At 41.4% G+C, this 22,176-nt stretch overlaps 11 non-coding genes across 11 annotated transcripts; all 11 read left to right on the forward strand.

The window, feature by feature from the left end:
- Positions 1 to 1,251: 1,251 nt before the first annotated feature.
- Positions 1,252 to 1,323, forward strand: trnah-gug (transfer RNA histidin (anticodon GUG)). Its single transcript has one exon. It is a non-coding gene; the product is annotated as a tRNA-His (tRNA).
- An 859-nt stretch (positions 1,324 to 2,182) lies between these two features.
- trnat-agu (transfer RNA threonine (anticodon AGU)) lies at positions 2,183 to 2,256 on the forward strand. The gene has a single exon. It is a non-coding gene; the product is annotated as a tRNA-Thr (tRNA).
- Positions 2,257 to 2,540: 284 nt separating this feature from the next.
- On the forward strand, positions 2,541 to 2,612 carry trnah-gug (transfer RNA histidin (anticodon GUG)). Its single transcript has one exon. It is a non-coding gene; the product is annotated as a tRNA-His (tRNA).
- An 860-nt stretch (positions 2,613 to 3,472) lies between these two features.
- Positions 3,473 to 3,546, forward strand: trnat-agu (transfer RNA threonine (anticodon AGU)). The gene has a single exon. It is a non-coding gene; the product is annotated as a tRNA-Thr (tRNA).
- Positions 3,547 to 3,830: 284 nt separating this feature from the next.
- trnah-gug (transfer RNA histidin (anticodon GUG)) lies at positions 3,831 to 3,902 on the forward strand. The gene has a single exon. It is a non-coding gene; the product is annotated as a tRNA-His (tRNA).
- An 859-nt stretch (positions 3,903 to 4,761) lies between these two features.
- Positions 4,762 to 4,836, forward strand: trnap-agg (transfer RNA proline (anticodon AGG)). The gene has a single exon. It is a non-coding gene; the product is annotated as a tRNA-Pro (tRNA).
- A 284-nt stretch (positions 4,837 to 5,120) lies between these two features.
- trnah-gug (transfer RNA histidin (anticodon GUG)) lies at positions 5,121 to 5,192 on the forward strand. Its single transcript has one exon. It is a non-coding gene; the product is annotated as a tRNA-His (tRNA).
- A 2,149-nt stretch (positions 5,193 to 7,341) lies between these two features.
- On the forward strand, positions 7,342 to 7,415 carry trnap-agg (transfer RNA proline (anticodon AGG)). The gene has a single exon. It is a non-coding gene; the product is annotated as a tRNA-Pro (tRNA).
- A 284-nt stretch (positions 7,416 to 7,699) lies between these two features.
- trnah-gug (transfer RNA histidin (anticodon GUG)) lies at positions 7,700 to 7,771 on the forward strand. The gene has a single exon. It is a non-coding gene; the product is annotated as a tRNA-His (tRNA).
- An 11,544-nt stretch (positions 7,772 to 19,315) lies between these two features.
- trnat-agu (transfer RNA threonine (anticodon AGU)) lies at positions 19,316 to 19,389 on the forward strand. Its single transcript has one exon. It is a non-coding gene; the product is annotated as a tRNA-Thr (tRNA).
- A 271-nt stretch (positions 19,390 to 19,660) lies between these two features.
- Positions 19,661 to 19,732, forward strand: trnah-gug (transfer RNA histidin (anticodon GUG)). The gene has a single exon. It is a non-coding gene; the product is annotated as a tRNA-His (tRNA).
- The last annotated feature ends 2,444 nt before the right edge of the window (positions 19,733 to 22,176 follow it).

A 22,176-nucleotide genomic window follows, 5' to 3' on the forward strand; every position in this document is an offset into this window, starting at 1 on the left:
GCAGAAACCCCTGTTCCAATCCAGGTCACGGCACTGCAATGTAATTTTAGAAGGGTTGTTTTTTGAACGAGTTAAGACTTACTATGCTGTTTCAGACGTTTTTACAATTTTTAAGCTCGAGAGCCAAATGAGAAATGCAGTGTCCTCGAACGACCAACATTATGAAGAAATAGTGCATGATTCTGAATGTTTACTCATATCTCGCGACCCACCTATGACATGTTAATAATCCCTTTGGGTCCCAAATCATAGTTTAAGAATCCATGTCAGAGGTTCTTGAGTTTATTCATCTCGAGACCCAAATGAAAAATGTACTGTCCTCGAATGACCATAATTAAGAAGAAATAGTATGTGATTACAATTGATTACTGATATCTCGCTACCCACCTCTCACCAGTGTTGCCAACTTAGCGACTTTGTCGCTATATTTAGTGAATATTCAGAAAAAAGACAGGAATTGACAGAAGAAAGTTCAATTTTAGTTCGAAACATACTTAGGATGTTTTTTACTCACTTTTTGTCTCTTCCGCGACGTTATTCCTCTCTCCTACAGCGTCAATCACAATTACATCCACTTGGCCAATTATGAAAATTATGTGATGACGTCATTTAGCGACTTCTAGCTACTTTTAGGACCACCAATAGCTACTTTCCTTCCTGAGGATTTGGCAACACTGCCTCTGACCTGCTCAGGCCCACTTTGCATCTCAAAACGTAGCTTAAGAAACCCTGTTGCTAGAGAATTGAAGGTGTCTGTATCGCTTCCAATATTAGTAAAATACATCTCTTTTGTGATGTGATTTTGCTAGACAGAGATGTGGGTTAAATGAATGAGATTGGTTTGATTCAAATAGGTGTGGGTGTTCACATCTGCAACATTTATGACTTTTATGGGTGCTGTGGCTTAGTTGGTTAAAGTGCCTGTCTAGTAAACTTGTGATCCTGAGTTCAAATCTCAGCAGTACCTTTTTATTGTTCACATTGGCGGAGAAGGTCAGAGGGGAGGGCACTCAGGTTTTCTCACCAATGGGTTTAGAGAATTAGAGATGACGTGAGGAGGATGCAATTGAGATATTCCAATGTCACGGAAAAAGGGCACTTTTCGAATGAGAAAAAACCTGCCGACTGTGTAAAGCTCGACTGTTTCTTCAGTTCATTCATTATCGAGACCAAAATGAAAAGAGTTTAGCCAGCTTGTGCACATCACTTTCACAGCCAATGTAGGCTTTACAAAGCCAGCTCTTGAAGCCAGCCGTGATCTTATAGTGGTTAGTACTCTGCGTTGTGGTCGCAGCAACCCCGGTTCAAATCCGGGTCACGGCACTGCAATGTAATTTTAGAAGGGTTGTTTTTTGAACGAGTTACGACTTACTATGCTGTTTCAGACGTTTTTACAATTTTTAAGCTCGAGAGCCAAATGAGAAATGCAGTGTCCTCGAACGACCAACATTATGAAGAAATAGTGCATGATTCTGAATGTTTACTCATATCTCGCGACCCACCTATGACATGTTAATAACCGCTTTGGGTCCCAAATCATAGTTTAAGAATCCATGTCAGAGGTTCTTGAGTTTATTCATCTCGAGACCCAAATGAAAAATGTACTGTCCTCGAATTACCATAATTAAGAAGAAATAGTATGTGATTACAATTGATTACTGATATCTCGCTACCCACCTTTCACCAGTGTTGCCAACTTTGCGACTTTGTCGCTATATATTGTGAATATTTTAAAAAAGACAAGAATCGACAGAAAAAAGTTTAATTTTAGTTCAAAACATACTTAGGGTGTTTTTTACTCACTTTTTGTCTCTCCCGCAACGTTATTCCTCTCTCCTACAGCGTCAATCACAATTACATCCACTTGGCCAATTATGAAAATTATGTGATGACGTCATTTAGCGACTTCTAGCTACTTTTAGGACCACCAATAGCTACTTTCCTTCCTGAGGATTTGGCAACACTGCCTCTGACCTGCTCAGGCCCACTTTGCGTCTCAAAACGTAGCTTAAGAAACCCTGTTGCTAGAGAATTGAAGGTGTCTGTATCGCTTCCAATATTAGTAAAATACATCTCTTTTGTGATGTGATTTTGCTAGACAGAGATGTGGGTTAAATGAATGAGATTGGTTTGATTCAAATAGGTGTGGGTTTTCACATCTGCAACATATATGACTTTTATGGGTACTGTGGCTTAGTTGGTTAAAGTGCCTGTCTAGTAAACAGGAGATCCTGAGTTCAAATCTCAGCAGTACCTTTTTATTGTTCACATTGGTGGAGAAGGTCAGAGGGGAGGGCAATCAGGTTTTCTCACCAATGGGTTTAGAGAATTAGAGATGACGTGAGGAGGATGCAATTGAGATATTCCAATGTCACGGAAAAAGGGCACTTTTCGAATGAGAAAAAACCTACCGACTGTGTAAAGCTCCACTGTTTCTTCAGTTGATTCATTATCGAGACCAAAATGAAAAGAGTTTAGCCAGCTTGTGCACATCACTTTCACAGCCTATGTAGGCTTTACAAAGCCAGCTCTTGAAGCCAGCCGTGATCGTATAGTGGTTAGTACTCTGCGTTGTGGTCGCAGAAACCCCTGTTCGAATCCAGGTCACGGCACTGCAATGTAATTTTCGAAGGGTTGTTTTTTGAACGAGTTAAGACTTACTATGCTGTTTCAGACGTTTTTACCATTTTTAAGCTCGAGAGCCAAATGAGAAATGCAGTGTCCTCGAATGACCAACATTATGAAGAAATAGTGCATGATTCTGAATGTTTACTCATATCTCGCGACCCCACATATGACATGTTAATAACCCCTTTGGGTCCCAGATCATAGTTTAAGAATCCATGTCAGAGGTTCTTGAGTTTATTCATCTCGAGACCCAAATGAAAAATGTACTGTCCTCGAATGACCATAATTAAGAAGAAATAGTATGTGATTACAATTGATTACTGATATCTCGCTACCCACCTCTCACCAGTGTTGCCAACTTAGCAACTTTGTCGCTATATTTAGTGAATATTCAGAAAAAAGACAAGAATCGACAGAAGAAAGTTCAATTTTAGTTCTAAACATACTTAGGATGTTTTTTACTCACTTTTGTCTCTCCCGCGACGTTATTCCTCTCTCCCACAGCGTCAATCACGATTACATCCATTTAGCCAATTATGAAAATTATGTGATGACGTCATTTAGCGACTTCTAGCTACTTTTAGGACCACCAATAGCTACTTTCCTTCCTGAGGATTTGGCAACACTGCCTCTGACCTGCTCAGGCCCACTTTGCATCTCAAAACGTAGCTTAAGAAACCCTGTTGCTAGAGAATTGAAGGTGTCTGTATCGCTTCCAATATTAGTAAAATACATCTCTTTTGTGATGTGATTTTGCTAGACAGAGATGTGGGTTAAATGAATGAGATTGGTTTGATTCAAATAGGTGTGGGTGTTCACATCTGCCACAGATATGACATTTATGGGTGCTGTGGCTTAGTTGGTTAAAGTGCCTGTCTAGTAAACAGGAGATCCTGAGTTCAAATCTCAGCAGTACCTTTTTATTGTTCACATTGGTGGAGAAGGTCAGAGGGGAGGGCAATCAGGTTTTCTCACCAATGGGTTTAGAGAATTAGAGATGACGTGAGGAGGATGCAATTGAGATATTCCAATGTCACGGAAAAAGGGCACTTTTCGAATGAGAAAAAACCTATCGACTGTGTAAAGCTCCACTGTTTCTTCAGTTGATTCATTATCGAGACCAAAATGAAAAGAGTTTAGCCAGCTTGTGCACATCACTTTCACAGCCTATGTAGGCTTTACAAAGCCAGCTCTTGCAGCCAGCCGTGATCCTATAGTGGTTAGTACTCTGCGTTGTGGTCGCAGCAACCCCGGTTCGAATCCGGGTTACGGCACTACAATGTAAGTTTAGAAGGGTTGTTTTTTGAACGAGTTAAGACTTACTATGCTGTTTCAGACGTTTTTACAATTTTTAAGCTCGAGAGCCAAATGAGAAATGCAGTGTCCTCGAACGACCAACATTATGAAGAAATAGTGCATGACTCTGAATGTTTACTCATATCTCGCGACCCACCTATGACATGTTAATAACCGCATTGGGTCCCAAATCATAGTTTAAGAATCCATGTCAGAGTTTCTTGAGTTTATTCATCTCGAGACCCAAATGAAAAATGTACTGTCCTCGAATGACCATAATTAAGAAGAAATAGTATGTGATTACAATTGATTACTGATATCTCGCTACCCACCTCTCACCAGTGTTGCCAACTTAGCGACTTTGTCGCTATATTTAGTGAATATTCAGAAAAAAGACAAGAATCGACAGAAGAAAGTTCAATTTTAGTTCTAAACATACTTAGGGTGTTTTTTACTCACTTTTTGTCTCTCCCGCGACGTTATTCCTCTCTCCTACAGCGTCAATCACAATTACATCCACTTGGCCAATTATGAAAATTATGTGATGATGTCATTTAGCGACTTCTGGCTACATTTAGTACCACCGATAGCTACTTTCCTTCCTGAGGATTTGGCAACACTGCCTCTGACCTGCTCAGGCCCACTTTGCGTCCCAAAACGTAGCTTAAGAAACCCTGTTGCTAGAGAATTAAAGGTGTCTGTATCGTTTCCAATATTAGTAAAATACATCTCTTTTGTGATGTGATTTTGCTACACAGAGATGTGGGTTAAATGAATGAGATTGGTTTGATTCAAATAGGTGTGGGTGTTCACATCTGCAACATATATGACTTTTATGTGTGCTGTGGCTTAGTTGGTTAAAGTGCCTGTCTAGGAAACAGGAGATCCTGAGTTCAAATCTCAGCAGTAACTTTTTATTGTTCACATTGGTGGAGAAGGCCAGAGGGGAGGGCACTCAGGTTTTCTCACCAATGGGTTTAGAGAATTAGAGATGACGTGAGGAGGATGCAATTGAGATATTCCAATGTCACGGAAAAAGGGCACTTTTCGAATGAGAAAAAACCTGCCGACTGTGTAAAGCTCGACTGTTTCTTCAGTTGATTCATTATCGAGACCAAAATGAAAAGAGTTTAGCCAGCTTGTGCACATCACTTTCACAGCCTATGTAGGCTTTACAAAGCCAGCTCTTGAAGCCAGCCGTGATCGTATAGTGGTTAGTACTCTGCGTTGTGGTCGCAGAAACCCTGGTTTGAATCCGGGTCACGGCACTGCAATGTAATTTTAGAAGGGTTGTTTTTTGAACGAGTTAAGACTTACTATGCTGTTTCAAACGTTTTTACCATTTTTAAGCTCGAGAGCCAAATGAGAAATGCAGTGTCATCGAATGACCAACATTATGAAGAAATAGTGCATGATTCTGAATGTTTACTCATATCTCGCGACCCACCTATGACATGTTAATAACCCCTTTGGGTCCCAAATCATAGTTTAAGAATCCATATCAGAGGTTCTTGAGTTTATTCATCTCGAGACCCAAATGAAAAATGTACTGTCCTCGAATGACCATAATAAAGAAGAAATAGTATGTGATTACAATTGATTACTGATATCTCGCTACCCACCTCTCACCAGTGTTGCCAACTTAGCAACTTTGTCGCTATATTTAGTGAATATTCAGAAAAAAGACAAGAATCGACAGAAGAAAGTTCCATTTTAGTTCTAAACATACTTAGGATGTTTTTTACTCACTTTTTGTCTCTCCCGCATCGTTATTCCTCTCTCCCACAGCGTCAATCACGATTACATCCACTTAGCCAATTATGAAAATTATGTGATGACGTCATTTAGCGACTTCTAGCTACTTTTAGGACCACCAATAGCTACTTTCCTTCCTGAGGATTTGGCAACACTGCCTCTGACCTGCTCAGGCCCACTTTGCATCTCAAAACGTGGATTTAGAAACCCTGTTACCTAGAGAATTGAAGGTGTCTGTATCGCTTCCAATATTAGTAAAACACATCTCTTTTGTGATGTGATTTTGCTAGACAGAGATGTGGGTTAAATGAATGAGATTGGTTTGATTCAAATAGGTGTGGGTGTTCACATCTGCCACAGATATGACATTTATGGGTGCTGTGGCTTAGTTGGTTAAAGTGCCTGTCTAGTAAACAGGATCCTGAGTTCAAATCTCAGCAGTACCTTTTTATTGTTCACATTGGTGGAGAAGGTCAGAGGGGAGGGCAATCAGGTTTTCTCACCAATGGGTTTAGAGAATTAGAGATGACGTGAGGAGGATGCAATTGAGATATTCCAATGTCACGGAAAAAGGGCACTTTTCGAATGAGAAAAAACCTATCGACTGTGTAAAGCTCCACTGTTTCTTCAGTTGATTCATTATCGAGACCAAAATGAAAAGATTTTAGCCAGCTTGTGCACATCACTTTCACAGCCTATGTAGGCTTTACAAAGCCAGCTCTTGCAGCCAGCCGTGATCCTATAGTGGTTAGTACTCTGCGTTGTGGTCGCAGCAATCCCGGTTTGAATCCGTGTCACGGCACTGCAATGTAATTTTCGAAGGGTTGTTTTTTGAACGAGTTAAGACTTACTATGCTGTTTCAGACGTTTTTACCATTTTTAAGCTCGAGAGCCAAATGAGAAATGCAGTGTCCTCGAATGACCAACATTATGAAGAAATAGTGCATGATTCTGAATGTTTACTCATATCTCGCGACCCACATATGACATGTTAATAACCCCTTTGGGTCCCAGATCATAGTTTAAGAATCCATGTCAGAGGTTCTTGAGTTTATTCATCTCGAGACCCAAATGAAAAATGTACTGTCCTCGAATGACCATAATTAAGAAGAAATAGTATGTGATTACAATTGATTACTGATATCTCGCTACCCACCTCTCACCAGTGTTGCCAACTTAGCAACTTTGTCGCTATATTTAGTGAATATTCAGAAAAAAGACAAGAATCGACAGAAGAAAGTTCCATTTTAGTTCTAAACATACTTAGGATGTTTTTTACTCACTTTTTGTCTCTCCCGCGACGTTATTCCTCTCTCCTACAGCGTCAATCACAATTACATCCACTTGGCCAATTATGAAAATTATGTGATGATGTCATTTAGCGACTTCTGGCTACATTTAGTACCACCGATAGCTACTTTCCTTCCTGAGGATTTGGCAACACTGCCTCTGACCTGCTCAGGCCCACTTTGCGTCCCAAAACGTAGCTTAAGAAACCCTGTTGCTAGAGAATTAAAGGTGTCTGTATCGTTTCCAATATTAGTAAAATACATCTCTTTTGTGATGTGATTTTGCTACACAGAGATGTGGGTTAAATGAATGAGATTGGTTTGATTCAAATAGGTGTGGGTGTTCACATCTGCAACATATATGACTTTTATGTGTGCTGTGGCTTAGTTGGTTAAAGTGCCTGTCTAGGAAACAGGAGATCCTGAGTTCAAATCTCAGCAGTACCTTTTTATTGTTCACATTGGTGGAGAAGGCCAGAGGGGAGGGCACTCAGGTTTTCTCACCAATGGGTTTAGAGAATTAGAGATGACGTGAGGAGGATGCAATTGAGATATTCCAATGTCACGGAAAAAGGGCACTTTTCGAATGAGAAAAAACCTGCCGACTGTGTAAAGCTCGACTGTTTCTTCAGTTGATTCATTATCGAGACCAAAATGAAAAGAGTTTAGCCAGCTTGTGCACATCACTTTCACAGCCTATGTAGGCTTTACAAAGCCAGCTCTTGAAGCCAGCCGTGATCGTATAGTGGTTAGTACTCTGCGTTGTGGTCGCAGAAACCCTGGTTTGAATCCGGGTCACGGCACTGCAATGTAATTTTAGAAGGGTTGTTTTTTGAACGAGTTAAGACTTACTATGCTGTTTCAAACGTTTTTACCATTTTTAAGCTCGAGAGCCAAATGAGAAATGCAGTGTCCTCGAATGACCAACATTATGAAGAAATAGTGCATGATTCTGAATGTTTACTCATATCTCGCGACCCACCTATGACATGTTAATAACCCCTTTGGGTCCCAAATCATAGTTTAAGAATCCATGTCAGAGGTTCTTGAGTTTATTCATCTCGAGACCCAAATGAAAAATGTACTGTCCTCGAATGACCATAATAAAGAAGAAATAGTATGTGATTACAATTGATTACTGATATCTCGCTACCCACCTCTCACCAGTGTTGCCAACTTAGCAACTTTGTCGCTATATTTAGTGAATATTCAGAAAAAAGACAAGAATCGACAGAAGAAAGTTCCATTTTAGTTCTAAACATACTTAGGATGTTTTTTACTCACTTTTTGTCTCTCCCGCGACGTTATTCCTCTCTCCCACAGCGTCAATCACGATTACATCCACTTAGCCAATTATGAAAATTATGTGATGACGTCATTTAGCGACTTCTAGCTACTTTTAGGACCACCAATAGCTACTTTCCTTCCTGAGGATTTGGCAACACTGCCTCTGACCTGCTCAGGCCCACTTTGCATCTCAAAACGTAGCTTAAGAAACCCTGTTGCTAGAGAATTAAAGGTGTCTGTATCGTTTCCAATATTAGTAAAATACATCTCTTTTGTGATGTGATTTTGCTACACAGAGATGTGGGTTAAATGAATGAGATTGGTTTGATTCAAATAGGTGTGGGTGTTCACATCTGCAACATATATGACATTTATGGGTGCTGTGGCTTAGTTGGTTAAAGTGCCTGTCTAGTAAATAGGAGATCCTGAGTTTGATTACAATTGATTACTGTTAGCAATTGGATATGTAGACGGACGAGTCGGTCAAGGATCGATTCAGACAAGGTGGTAAATTGTATGACAAGCTACAGTTTATTCAGAGTGAAGATATCTAGAACAGCGTAATTACGGCTCTCCCGCTGGTTCGTACGGAAGCGTAGACGAAGAAGAGGCCGTTACAATCAGTACACCACTATTATATAGAAAAGAAAGTAGGTTGATTCTGGAAGATCGGATCTTTGGATTGGTTCAGCTGGGGTGTAGTCTGTAGTCTTCCGCCATTGGCTCAGTAGTCTGTCCGTCATCGTAGAATCCTCTTCGGGCATTCAACGTTCAGAGACAAAGGAGATCATGTGTGTGTGCGCTGGTTTTGGCCATTAGTGTAATGCGGGAGCTATCCTGTAGGGGACCCCACAGGCTCAACTCTGAGTGGTAGCCCCCCCTTAACAATAGTTTGGTCACCTACATAAGAATTAGCATTTCTCTACAAAACCCTCTCTTCACGTCTCACCAGAGACGTGACACAACCTAACTGGATCCAGACACAAAGAGAAACTTCTCCCAAGGGGACTTATGAAATAAGACACGGTATTAAACAGAAATAGATATAGTATTACCATCATGTTCTCCATTCAATCCCACTATGTACTAAGTTGGCTACTAGCCACCTAGGAACTTACAACCCTCATTTAACAGAGCGGAGAACAACAGCTCAAAATAAAAGTAAATGCTTGTCTACATAAGCCAACTTTTTTCCCGCAGGAAAAAGTTGTGATTCCCTCTCTTCACATCTCCAAAGAGATGTGACTTAAACTAGGCAAGTCAGGTGGAATGATCCACTTGCATAACACATACATACATCCCCATAAGGCAACAGCAGATATAATGTAAACCTAAATAGGCACTCTCCTCCTCATCCTCGAATTCAAGTAGGTCTTTATCCAGCAGAGGAAACATCTGGGAGGGGGAGGAAGGGTCAATGGCTCTAGAGATAACCCTAGTGGCAAGGGAACGGATGCATGGAATGCAACAGCATCCACAGAGAACTAAAATGGCAGCGAACACCGAAATGGATACCAAAATGGAGGACACCAGGGTTTTATATTTACCAAACGCACTCATCCAGGAGTCCCACATCGAGGTATCCATCCCAGAATGAGATTTCATTTTACCATTAAGCGTCCTCAAACCTTCTAGGGCCATGGTCAAGCTACCATCGGAGGCCGTGTTATTAGGGATGAAAGTGCAACACTGTTCACCAAACATAGTACAAGCTCCACCTTTCTCCGCCAGTAGCATATCTACTGCAATGCGATTCTGGAATGTCATAAGAGAAGTTGCAGCCAGGCTCTCATGCTCCATACCGTTATCACGCACCTGGCTCCTGTTATCTAACAACAACAAAAAACGCTTGTTCTCGCAACCCCACGCTCTGAATGTGCCCTCCCTTCTGTATTTTTTCAGCATGAGAAAGTCCCCTGGCCCTGACACTTTTAACAATGTTTCAAGTCAGCTATGTTGCATAACACTTGCATACATCAACACAAGCCAACAGCAGATAATATTCAATCATATATATGGTAATGGCTATAATGTAAAACACAGGAACCAATAATCCCTCTTTTTCACACCCCCCAGGGTGTGAACAAAAATTCAGCAATGAATCATATAACAGTCACAGAGTTTAAAATACCTTCATGTCAAAAGAGAACAGCTCATTCAAAAACAGAACATAAAAAAAAAAAAATTGTGTGAAATTTAAGTCCCCCTTTTGACACCCACAAGGGTGTCACTTAGCAAAAACAGGATAACACTTTATTGTTTATTGACATGTAAGATACCGGATAAAACTTTGGTCATGGAAAACAGAGTAAAGCAAAGCAAAGCAAAGCATTATTATAAACCATCTGGTCCTCTCAGCTACTCCTATCCTGCACCAGTTGGGCTTCATGCCACCCAGGGACTCAAAACCTTCACAACAGGGAGAACAAACATACTGGAAAGAAAACCCATCATAAAGATGTATAACAAGGAACTGTGGTGGTGTAAGATTTATTCTACTACCTCGCCCACAGCATACCATGGGTCATCCTCAGTCAGTCTCATCCTCCCCTGAAAGCATGCTTCAGTATCAGCATCTCCAACTGGAGCATCACGCAAAGGCATCATCATGCCTGAAGCCTTCACCACATCTGTAACAGACTTCTTGAAACACGGTATGATGCAAGCAGCACACCACATCAATAACAAAAATACAAAAATTAGGGTCAGAAATCCAGTAACCACCATTCTAGTGTACTTACCAAAACCAGGCTCCCACTCAAGAGAACAGGCCAGACTCCTCCACCCCCGCCATGGTCCTCATCTCAGCAGATAGTGCATCAAGCCCACTAAGGGCCTTAGATATACTACCATCTGGACTGGTGTTATTAGGAATATACGTGCAACATTGTTCACCGAACATCTTGCATACGCCCCCCTGACTGGCAAGAAGCATATCCAAAGCAAGTCTATTCTGTCTGGCAACCCTAGATGTGGCCTCAAACTGTTCAGACATACCAGTGAGTGCATCACGGGGGTAATTAACAAAACGCTGTTGATCATAGTAGATGTAATGAATCCATGCAGTCTGTCTTGCATCCACTATGGCTGGACCTATAATCCATCATTCCTGCCCAAGGCCTGAAGCTCATGAGGAACCCCCACCGGCACTCCCAACAGGTTAGTGTGTATGTCAACTACATCCTCTGTCCATGGAGCACTACTTCTATGTCTCCCATGGGATGGAATGTTCAGGTCCCCTGGATACAGAACCCAACAACTGTTCAGCAGTAACATCAACAATGGTCAGTGGAATTATCAAACTGGTCAGAGCACACGTACCTTGCCAGTTTCCTCTAAGAATGGGTCTCAGCACTCTTTTGGGTCCACAGATCCACCACACATCAGCCAGACCACTAGTTTGGTTTAGGCCTGTAACTGGCCAAGTGGAATTAATGGTTATGTTACTACTGCAATCAGCTTCAGGCAATCTCCCATAATCAATGCCATTACCTGTACCCGTGATGCAACTGTAATTGCCCTCATATGCCTCAACACCCCAAGGGGCCCGATGAGGAGGTACTGTAGGAAACACAAGGCTCAAAGAGGAACAGAGAGTTGAATTGGCCTCAACCAGGTATAAACCTCTCAGAATACACAAGCACCCCTCTCCTTCTCCTATAGCAAATGGGTGTGTAGCCAGAACAGGTCCATCATGACCAATGTTTCATGTAACTCATGTAGTCCTTTCTTTTCAGGGTCTTAACTGTACCTCATAAGAAAGCCACAAATTGTCCCTACCAATAACACCAGTCTCAGTGCCTAATTGATCAATAGCTGAATAGTCTAACATTAATTACCTGAATGGGATTTTTAACACAGTGGTGGCAGGTTCGGTCCAGGGGTGGTAGAGGAGTGTGTCTGGCCCTGGTTCATCTGGGACCTCTGGTTTTAGCAGCACCTTAATAGAAAACACACCCATCGTGTCTGTCCCGGTCCTTTGTAGTCCGAGGGTGTAAGTGCCTGCATCAGAGAGCTTAATAGTTTTGATGGTTAGCAAGATTTCATCACCTTTACAAAGTTCAACAGTGCTCCCAGGTTTTCCCATATCATGAAAAACCTATCCACCTTTGTGGGATCCCCTATGCTATAAGGATACCCTCTCTTCCAATCCCAGAACTGTCCCAAGTCGGTTATCCTGTAATCCCCATACGGACACCCTCCCAATTTAATATAATTTCATTTATAATTTTCGTCCACTTGTTCTGTAGACATACATTCAGCATTCCACGGGTCAGAACCTGGAATCCGCTGGTACATCACCATCTATTTCCATCGATTTCTCCAGAGTCCTGGAAATAAGGCCTCATACACAGGGAGTTAGACAACAGCCCCATAAAACTAAAAGTCACACAGGTGAATGTAGCCCATAATACAGTGATCATAATATTTTCCCCATTTTCTAAACATACTATCAAACCCAATTAATCAGAGAAGTATCCACCCCAGTGTTTTCTGTCAACCCGTGAGCCAGGGTGGTCAAACCAGCTGAGGCTTCAGGTACTGATTCATCCGGAGCTGTGTTATTTGGGATGTCACCCACGATAAGACCGCTCAGACAAACAGCTTCCATGTGAAGCCCCACCCTTTCCCCGAGAACACATCACTTAGCAAGAGCCAGACACATCTTCACTTCTATGAACAAAAACAGGGGTGACAGGACAGGGAGGATTTTCTTCATTCGAGAGATGGCCCCCGGAATTCTGTTAATTCCAGTTCTCCTCTCGAACACTGTTTATTGTTCGATAGTGTCAGTGTGTCTTACCCTCCCACCGTGCGATATGAATCCGGGTAGCTCTTTCAGCTAGCTGCCACCAGGAGACCTTGGTATGGTCCCCCCAACAAGCCTCTGGGACTGGATTGAGTGACTTCACCTGCAGTTCACCTATAATGCATAAAATGCTGGACATACAGGCTTGGTTAACAAACAGTTTCTCATGTTTGATCTGATTCTATCTTTAACTTCTATGCCCATTTGTTAACTACATTTTTTTTAAATATTAGTTTCTTATCCAATAGGCCCCATCCTATCCTAGACCACAATTTACCTATCCCCCTTTTGATACCTGGCTATGCCCAGGTAACAACCTTACCTACTCTAAATAATGACTTAGGTAAGATTAGTATATTATCCTTCTGTTCTGACATTATCATGTAGGAGCGCCCCTTTAATTTCCCACATGTCCAATTCTCCCTTTTGTCTCCACTCAGTGACTGTTATCTACACACTCCGTTATCTCTGCTCGTCCTGGCTCCCTTCTAAAACTTCTCCTCTCTGCTCTCCAACCGTCAAGGTCTCTGCAGTGCGGGGGAGGGCTCATCTGTCTGCCTTTTCCCATGTTTCCACATTTTAACTAAATGTCCCACTGTTTGGCTTTATTTAAACTCATGGATTTTTATTTTTAGAAAAACATGTCTATGGTGGCAATTACTAAAGTCTTTATATAGGTTAAGTAAACTCCACTATAATTAAGTTACCTTAAAACTCATAAAATAAAAAACTCATAAAGGTTCCATATGTGAGCGTGCCTCTTTAAAATATCATGTCTCTGGGAACATGGAAATCCCCTTAACCCAAACATTTACTACAAAAACAAAACCTAATAATTATGATAATCCCCTCAAACTCAAATAATTTGTCTCGATGTTTCATGTCTTATTCGTGTTTCTCCAAATTGTCTCCCCAAAATACTTCTTAAATACCCAGCCATTAGACAGACACACACAACTGTGATAAATGTGCACTGTCCCTTTAACATAAAAACCTCAGCCTGCATCCACTCTGCGGGCCTTTCATTGTTCTCCATAATGAAAACAGATTCTAATGTTAGTATACCTTGACCTCCTGTTTAATTTCAATGATGTTATCTGAACAATCAAACCAAAATCAATACCCGGGAAGTACTTGTGTAAATGAATTAAAATAACTAAATAATTTGGTTAGAACACCACTCCCGTCTTACATCGACCACACCCTTCGCCCCGTACCTAGTGTACAGCTTATCTATTACTCAGTGGCTCAATTAATGTTTAACGTAAGTATGTTCAGATGTTGATTATGTAATTCTACAACATTAGTATAGTTCAAACCTCATAATATAAATCCGCAAAAAGAATTTTGCGTTAATAGAGTTTAACACTCTTTCCAACAGTCATGCACCCCCCTCAATATTCTATGATATAACTCTCATCAGCAAGCCTGCGACTTTTTCAACATTCTCACCGGTTCCAGCTCCAACTGAAACACCTCATGTACCACACTCGCTTTGTCCCCGACCTCATTCATATCGATATTAGTCCCCGACTGAATATCAAGCGTGTTTCATGCACAGGATTTGATTCTTACAAATCTTCATTTACGCCAGTAAGCAGACCAGTGGGAGACGCAATGGCCCCGCCTTCTGTTCATTCTCTGTTTGGTCCCTTGGTTCTTAAATACATGGCTTTTATTTCTTTCAACTTCCTTGTCTCTGGCCTCCTGCTACGTCCCTCTCAACTCACATTCCATTGTTTTCAGCTGGGCCCCTGTTGGCGGCCACCCCCCTAGATAACCTGCTTGTGTCCATCTTAACTTCAATCCCTCCCAAACTTTCTTTATAGGCGTCCATCGTTCCTTTCCCCCTGATCTATATTCAATTTTTTGTTCTAGGAACTCATTAAACCTCAGCTTTGGAGTATTGGGAGTCGCCATTGTGAATTTGCTTTAAACGTAATTTAATTTAATTCAATCGGAATTTAATCGTAGTTTTAATCGAAATTCTCTCCTTCTATCTGAATATAGTTAGCATATACTTCGCCCGACGTTGATTAATACCCACGATGTATTCGAAGAGACACTATTGCTCGTACTCTGCCTTATCTCAGAGCTTCCCCTTCGTATATTCAGGTTGAGAAAAAACGCATGGGCTGGTATAGCATTTGTGGAGCGCACAACCAAGGGATCTATTCGACTATTTAGTCTCAATATTTAAATATTATATTCAGATATTATTTCTATTATACATCAGTCATTTCATTCCTGATTATACATTTATACATGTACCTATTTACATATGGTACATACAATATAGAAGTTTCGGATTTATCCAATATCCCTTATTATAATTCTCGCTCTCCCTCTATCTAACCACCAACAATCTCAATGGAAACAATTACAACCACATTGCATTTTAACATAACATAACATAAACAGTTACAAATAGACAAAACAAGACAAAACAGCACGTTATATCTCTGACCCCTGAAAGCCGATCCTTATCAGTGAATTTCTATCAGACTGAGCCGTACCGGGCCACAGGATAAAATTACAATTTATCCCCTCGGTGCCAGATTTGAAGAATAGTAATTAGCTATCCCCTACTGATCTCTATTCCTGATCCCTATCGAGCTGACCCCTATCAGAATTATTACACATGTCCGACCCCTATCGGTGAATCTCTATCAGACTGAGCCGTACCGGGTCACGGGATAAAATTACAATTTATCCCCTCGGTGCCAGATTTGAAGAATAGTAATTAGCTATCCCCTACTGATCTCTATTCCCGACCCCTATCGGAACTATCACACATGTCCGACCCCTATCGGTGAATCTCTATCAGACTGAGCCGTACCGGGTCACGGGATAAAATTACAATTTATCCCCTCGGTGCCAGATTTGAAGAATAGTAATTAGCTATCCCCTACTGATCTCTATTCCCGACCCCTATCGGAACTATCACACATGTCCGACCCCTATCGGTGAATCTCTATCAGACTGAGCCGTACCGGGTCACGGGATAAAATTACAATTTATCCCCTCGGTGCCAGATTTGAAGAATAGTAATTAGCTATCCCCTACTGATCTCTATTCCCGACCCCTATCGGAACTATCACACATGTCCGACCCCTATCGGTGAATCTCTATCAGACTGAGCCGTACCGGGTCACGGGATAAAATTACAATTTATCCCCTCGGTGCCAGATTTGAAGAATAGTAATTAGCTATCCCCTACTGATCTCTATTCCCGACCCCTATCGGAACTATCAAAGACAAAACAGTGATCACTCATCATTTTTTATTTATTTATTTATTTTACCTTTATTTAACCAGGTAGGCAAGTTGAGAACAAGTTCTCATTTACAATTGCGACCTGGCCAAGATAAAGCAAAGCAGTTCGACAGATAAAACGACACAGAGTTACACATGGAGTAAAAACAAACATACAGTCAATAATGCAGTATAAACAAGTCTATATACAATGTGAGCAAATGAGGTGAGAAGGGAGGTAAAGGCAAAAAAGGCCATGATGGCAAAGTAAATACAATATAGCAAGTAAAATACTGGAATGGTAGTTTAGCAATGGAAGAATGAGCAAAGTAGAAATAAAAAATAATGGGGTGCAAAGGAGCAAAATAAATAAATAAATTAAAATTAAATACAGTTGGGAAAGAGGTAGTTGTTTGGGCTAAATTATAGGTGGGCTATGTACAGGTGCATTAATCTGTGAGCTGCTCTGACAGTTGGTGCTTAAAGCTAGTGAGGGAGATAAGTGTTTCCAGTTTCAGAGATTTTTGTAGTTCGTTCCAGTCATTGGCAGCAGAGAACTGGAAGGAGAGGCGGCCAAAGAAAGAATTGGTTTTGGGGGTGACTAGAGAGATATACCTGCTGGAGCGTGTGCTACAGGTGGGAGATGCTATGGTGACCAGCGAGCTGAGATAAGGGGGGACTTTACCTAGCAGGGTCTTGTAGATGACATGGAGCCAGTGGGTTTGGCGACGAGTATGAAGCGAGGGCCAGCCAACGAGAGCGTACAGGTCGCAATGGTGGGTAGTATATGGGGCTTTGGTGATAAAACGGATTGCACTGTGATAGACTGCATCCAATTTGTTGAGTAGGGTATTGGAGGCTATTTTGTAAATGACATCGCCAAAGTCGAGGATTGGTAGGATGGTCAGTTTTACAAGGGTATGTTTGGCAGCATGAGTGAAGGATGCTTTGTTGCGAAATAGGAAGCCAATTCTAGATGTAACTTTGGATTGGAGATGTTTGATATGGGTCTGGAAGGAGAGTTTACAATCTAACCAGACACCTAAGTATTTGTAGTTGTCCACGTATTCTAAGTCAGAGCCGTCCAGAGTAGTGATGTTGGACAGGCGGGTAGGTGCAGGTAGCGATCGGTTGAAGAGCATGCATTTAGTTTTACTTGTATTTAAGAGCAATTGGAGGCCACGGAAGGAGAGTTGTATGGCATTGAAGCTTGCCTGGAGGGTTGTTAACACAGTGTCCAAAGAAGGGCCGGAAGTATACAGAATGGTGTCGTCTGCGTAGAGGTGGATCAGGGACTCACCAGCAGCAAGAGCGACCTCATTGATGTATACAGAGAAGAGAGTCGGTCCAAGAATTGAACCCTGTGGCACCCCCATAGAGACTGCCAGAGGTCCGGACAGCAGACCCTCCGATTTGACACACTGAACTCTATCAGAGAAGTAGTTGGTGAACCAGGCGAGGCAATCATTTGAGAAACCAAGGCTGTCGAGTCTGCCGATGTCTTTGAAAGCTAGCAGACTGTGCTGACCGGGTCACGGGTCCCAAAATTACAATTTGTCCCCTCGGCGCCAGAGTTAATGAATAGTAATTAGCTATCCCCTTACTGATATCTCATCAATGATTTAAATCACACCGGCCGTCGCCGGTTCGTTACTACATATGTTCACATACACTGTTATTTCGACTCGTCAGCAAATTATAAATTTACACAAGAATTCATACTTACTCGGAAAAACTGATAAAATTTGGACAGACTATACGACAATATGCAAAGTTTGATTTAACAGGCTTTTGCTTACCTTATTTTTTTATGGTGCACCTTGAAATCAGTTTTCCGAGTTGAGCAGAATTGTTGCCCTCCCCCGAAAGTCTTCACCCGTCTTTCTTATTTATTTAATGAATCGTCCTTTCCCCAACTCGCCCCTCCCCACACCCAAATCAACCCACTTCGACTGGATCGTTAGTAAACTATACTCTGCTACCATTTCTGTTAGTAATTAGATATGTAGACGGACGAGTCGGTCAAGGATCGACTCAGACAAGGTGGTAAATTGTATGACAAGCTACAGTTTATTCAGAGTGAAGATATCTAGAACAGCGTAATTACGGCTCTCCCGCTGGTTCGTACGGAAGCGCAGACGAAGAAGAGGCCGTTACAATCAGTACACCACTATTATATAGAAAAGAAAGTAGGTTGATTCTGGAAGATCGGATCTTTGGATTGGTTCAGCTGGGGTGTAGTCTGTAGTCTTCCGCCATTGGCTCAGTAGTCTGTCCGTCATCGTAGAATCCTCTTCGGGCATTCAACGTTCAGAGACAAAGGAGATCATGTGTGTGTGCGCTGGTTTTGGCCATTAGTGTAATGCGGGAGCTATCCTGTAGGGGACCCCACAGGCTCAACTCTGAGTGGTAGCCCCCCCTTAACAATAGTTTGGTCACCTACATAAGAATTAGCATTTCTCTACATTACTGATATCTCGCTACCCACCTCTCACCAGTGTTGCCAACTTAGCGACTTTGTCGCTATATTTAGTGAATATTCAGAAAAAAGACAAGAATCGACAGAAGAAAGTTCAATTTTAGTTCTAAACATACTTAGGGTGTTTTTTACTCACTTTTTGTCTCTCCCGCGACGTTATTCCTCTCTCCTACAGCGTCAATCACAATTACATCCACTTGGCCAATTATGAAAATTATGTGATGATGTCATTTAGCAACTTCTGGCTACATTTAGTACCACCGATAGCTACTTTCCTTCCTGAGGATTTGGCAACACTGCCTCTGACCTGCTCAGGCCCACTTTGCGTCCCAAAACGTAGCTTTAGAAACCCTGTAACCTAGAGAATTGAAGGTGTCTGTATCGCTTCCAATATTAGTAAAATACATCTCTTTTGTGATGTGATTTTGCTAGACAGAGATGTGGGTTAAATGAATGAGATTGGTTTGATTCAAATAGGTGTGGGTGTTCACATCTGCCACAGATATGACATTTATGGGTGCTGTGGCTTAGTTGGTTAAAGTGCCTGTCTAGTAAACAGGAGATCCTGAGTTCAAATCTCAGCAGTACCTTTTTATTGTTCACATTGGTGGAGAAGGTCAGAGGGGAGGGCAATCAGGTTTTCTCACCAATGGGTTTAGAGAATTAGAGATGACGTGAGGAGGATGCAATTGAGATATTCCAATTTCACGGAAAAAGGGCACTTTTCGAATGAGAAAAAACCTATCGACTGTGTAAAGCTCCACTGTTTCTTCAGTTGATTCATTATCGAGACCAAAATGAAAAGATTTTAGCCAGCTTGTGCACATCACTTTCACAGCCTATGTAGGCTTTACAAAGCCAGCCGTGATCGTATAGTGGTTAGTACTCTGCGTTGTGGTCGCAGCAACCCTGGTTCGATTCCGGGTCACGGCACTGCAATGTAATTTTAGAAGGGTTGTTTTTTGAACGAGTTAAGACTTACTATGCTGTTTCACATGTTTTTACAATTTTTAAGCATGAGAGCCAAATGAGAAATGCAGTGTCCTCGAACTACCAACATTATGAAGAAATAGTGCATGATTCTGAATGTTTACTCATATCTCGCGACCCACCTATGACATGTTAATAACCCCTTTGGGTCCCAAATCAAAGTTTAAGAATCCATGTCAGAGGTTCTTGAGTTTATTCATCTCGAGACCCAAATGAAAAATGTACTGTCCTCGAATGACCATAATTAAGAAGAAATAGTATGTGATTACAATTGATTACTGATATCTCGCTACCCACCTCTCACCAGTGTTGCCAACTTAGCAACTTTGTCGCTATATTTAGTGAATATTCAGAAAAAAGACAAGAATCGACAGAAGAAAGTTCCATTTTAGTTCTAAACATACTTAGGATGTTTTTTACTCACTTTTTGTCTCTCCCGCATCGTTATTCCTCTCTCCCACAGCGTCAATCACGATTACATCCACTTAGCCAATTATGAAAATTATGTGATGACGTCATTTAGCGACTTCTAGCTACTTTTAGGACCACCAATAGCTACTTTCCTTCCTGAGGATTTGGCAACACTGCCTCTGACCTGCTCAGGCCCACTTTGCATCTCAAAACGTAGCTTAAGAAACCCTGTTGCTAGAGAATTGAAGGTGTCTGTATCGCTTCCAATATTAGTAAAATACATCTCTTTTGTGATGTGATTTTGCTAGACAGAGATGTGGGTTAAATGAATGAGATTGGTTTGATTCAAATAGGTGTGGGTGTTCACATCTGCAACATAAATGACTTTTATGGGTGCTGTGGCTTAGTTAGTTAAAGTGCCTGTCTAGTAAACAGGAGATCCTGAGTTCAAATCTCAGCAGTACCTTTTTATTGTTCACATTGGTGGAGAAGGTCAGAGGGGAGGGCAATCAGGTTTTCTCACCAATGGGTTTAGAGAAGTAGAGATGACGTGAGGAGGATGCAATTGAGATATTCCAATGTCACGGAAAAAGGGCACTTTTCGAATGAGAAAAAACCTACCGACTGTGTAAAGCTCCACTGTTTCTTCAGTTGATTCATTATCGAGACCAAAATGAAAAGAGTTTAGCCAGCTTGTGCACATCACTTTCACAGCCTATGTAGGCTTTACAAAGCCAGCTCTTACAGCCAGCCGTGATCGTATAGTGGTTAGTACTCTGCCTTGTGGTCGCAGCAACCCCGGTTTGAATCCGGGTCACGGCACTGCAATGTAATTTTAGAAGGGTTGTTTTTTGAACGAGTTAAGACTTACTATGCTGTTTCAGACGTTTTTACCATTTTTAAGCTCGAGAGCCAAATGAGAAATGCAGTGTCCTCGAATGACCAACATTATGAAGAAATAGTGCATCATTCTTAATGTTTACTCATATCTCGCGACCCACCTATGACATGTTAATAACCCCTTTGGGTCCCAAATCATAGTTTAAGAATCCATGTCAGAGGTTCTTGAGTTTATTCATCTCGAGACCCAAATGAAAAATGTACTGTCCTCTAATGACCATAATTAAGAAGAAATAGTATGTAATTACAATTGATTACTGATATCTCGCTACCCACCTTTCACCAGTGTTGCCAACTTTGCGACTTTGTCGCTATATTTTGTGAATATTCAAAAAAGACAAGAATCGACAGAAAAAAGTTTAATTTTAGTTCTAAACATACTTAGGGTGTTTTTTACTCACTTTTTGTCTCTCCCGCGACATTATTCCTCTCTCCTACAGCGTCAATCACAATTACATCCACTTGGCCAATTATGAAAATTGTGTGATGATGTCATTTAGCGACTTCTAGCTACTTTTAGGACCACCAATAGCTACTTTCCTTCCTGAGGATTTGGCAACACTGCCTCTGACCTGCTCAGGCCCACTTTGCGTCTCAAAACGTAGATTAAGAAACCCTGTTGCTAGAGAATTGAAGGTGTCTGTATCATTCCAATATTGTAAAATACATCTCTTTTGTGATGTGATTTTGCTAGACAGAGATGTGGGTTAAATGAATGAGATTGGTTTGATTCAAATAGGTGTGGGTGTTCACATCTGCAACATATTTGACTTTTATGGGTGCTGTGGCTTAGTTGGTTAAAGTGCCTGTCTAGTAAACAGGAGACCCTGAGTTCAAATATCAGCAGTACCTTTTTATTGTTCACATTGTTGGAGAAGGTCAGAGGGGAGGGCACTCAGGTTTTCTCACCAATGGGTTTAGAGAATTAGAGATGACGTGAGGAGGATGCAATTGAGATATTCCAATGTCACGGAAAAAGGGCACTTTTCGAATGAGAAAAAACCTGCCGACTGTGTAAAGCTCGACTGTTTCTTCAGTTGATTCATTATCGAGGCCAAAATGAAAAGAGTTTAGCC

The sequence above is a fragment of the Oncorhynchus kisutch genome, linkage group LG24, assembly GCF_002021735.2.
Source record: "Oncorhynchus kisutch isolate 150728-3 linkage group LG24, Okis_V2, whole genome shotgun sequence".
Taxonomy (NCBI): domain Eukaryota; kingdom Metazoa; phylum Chordata; class Actinopteri; order Salmoniformes; family Salmonidae; genus Oncorhynchus; species Oncorhynchus kisutch.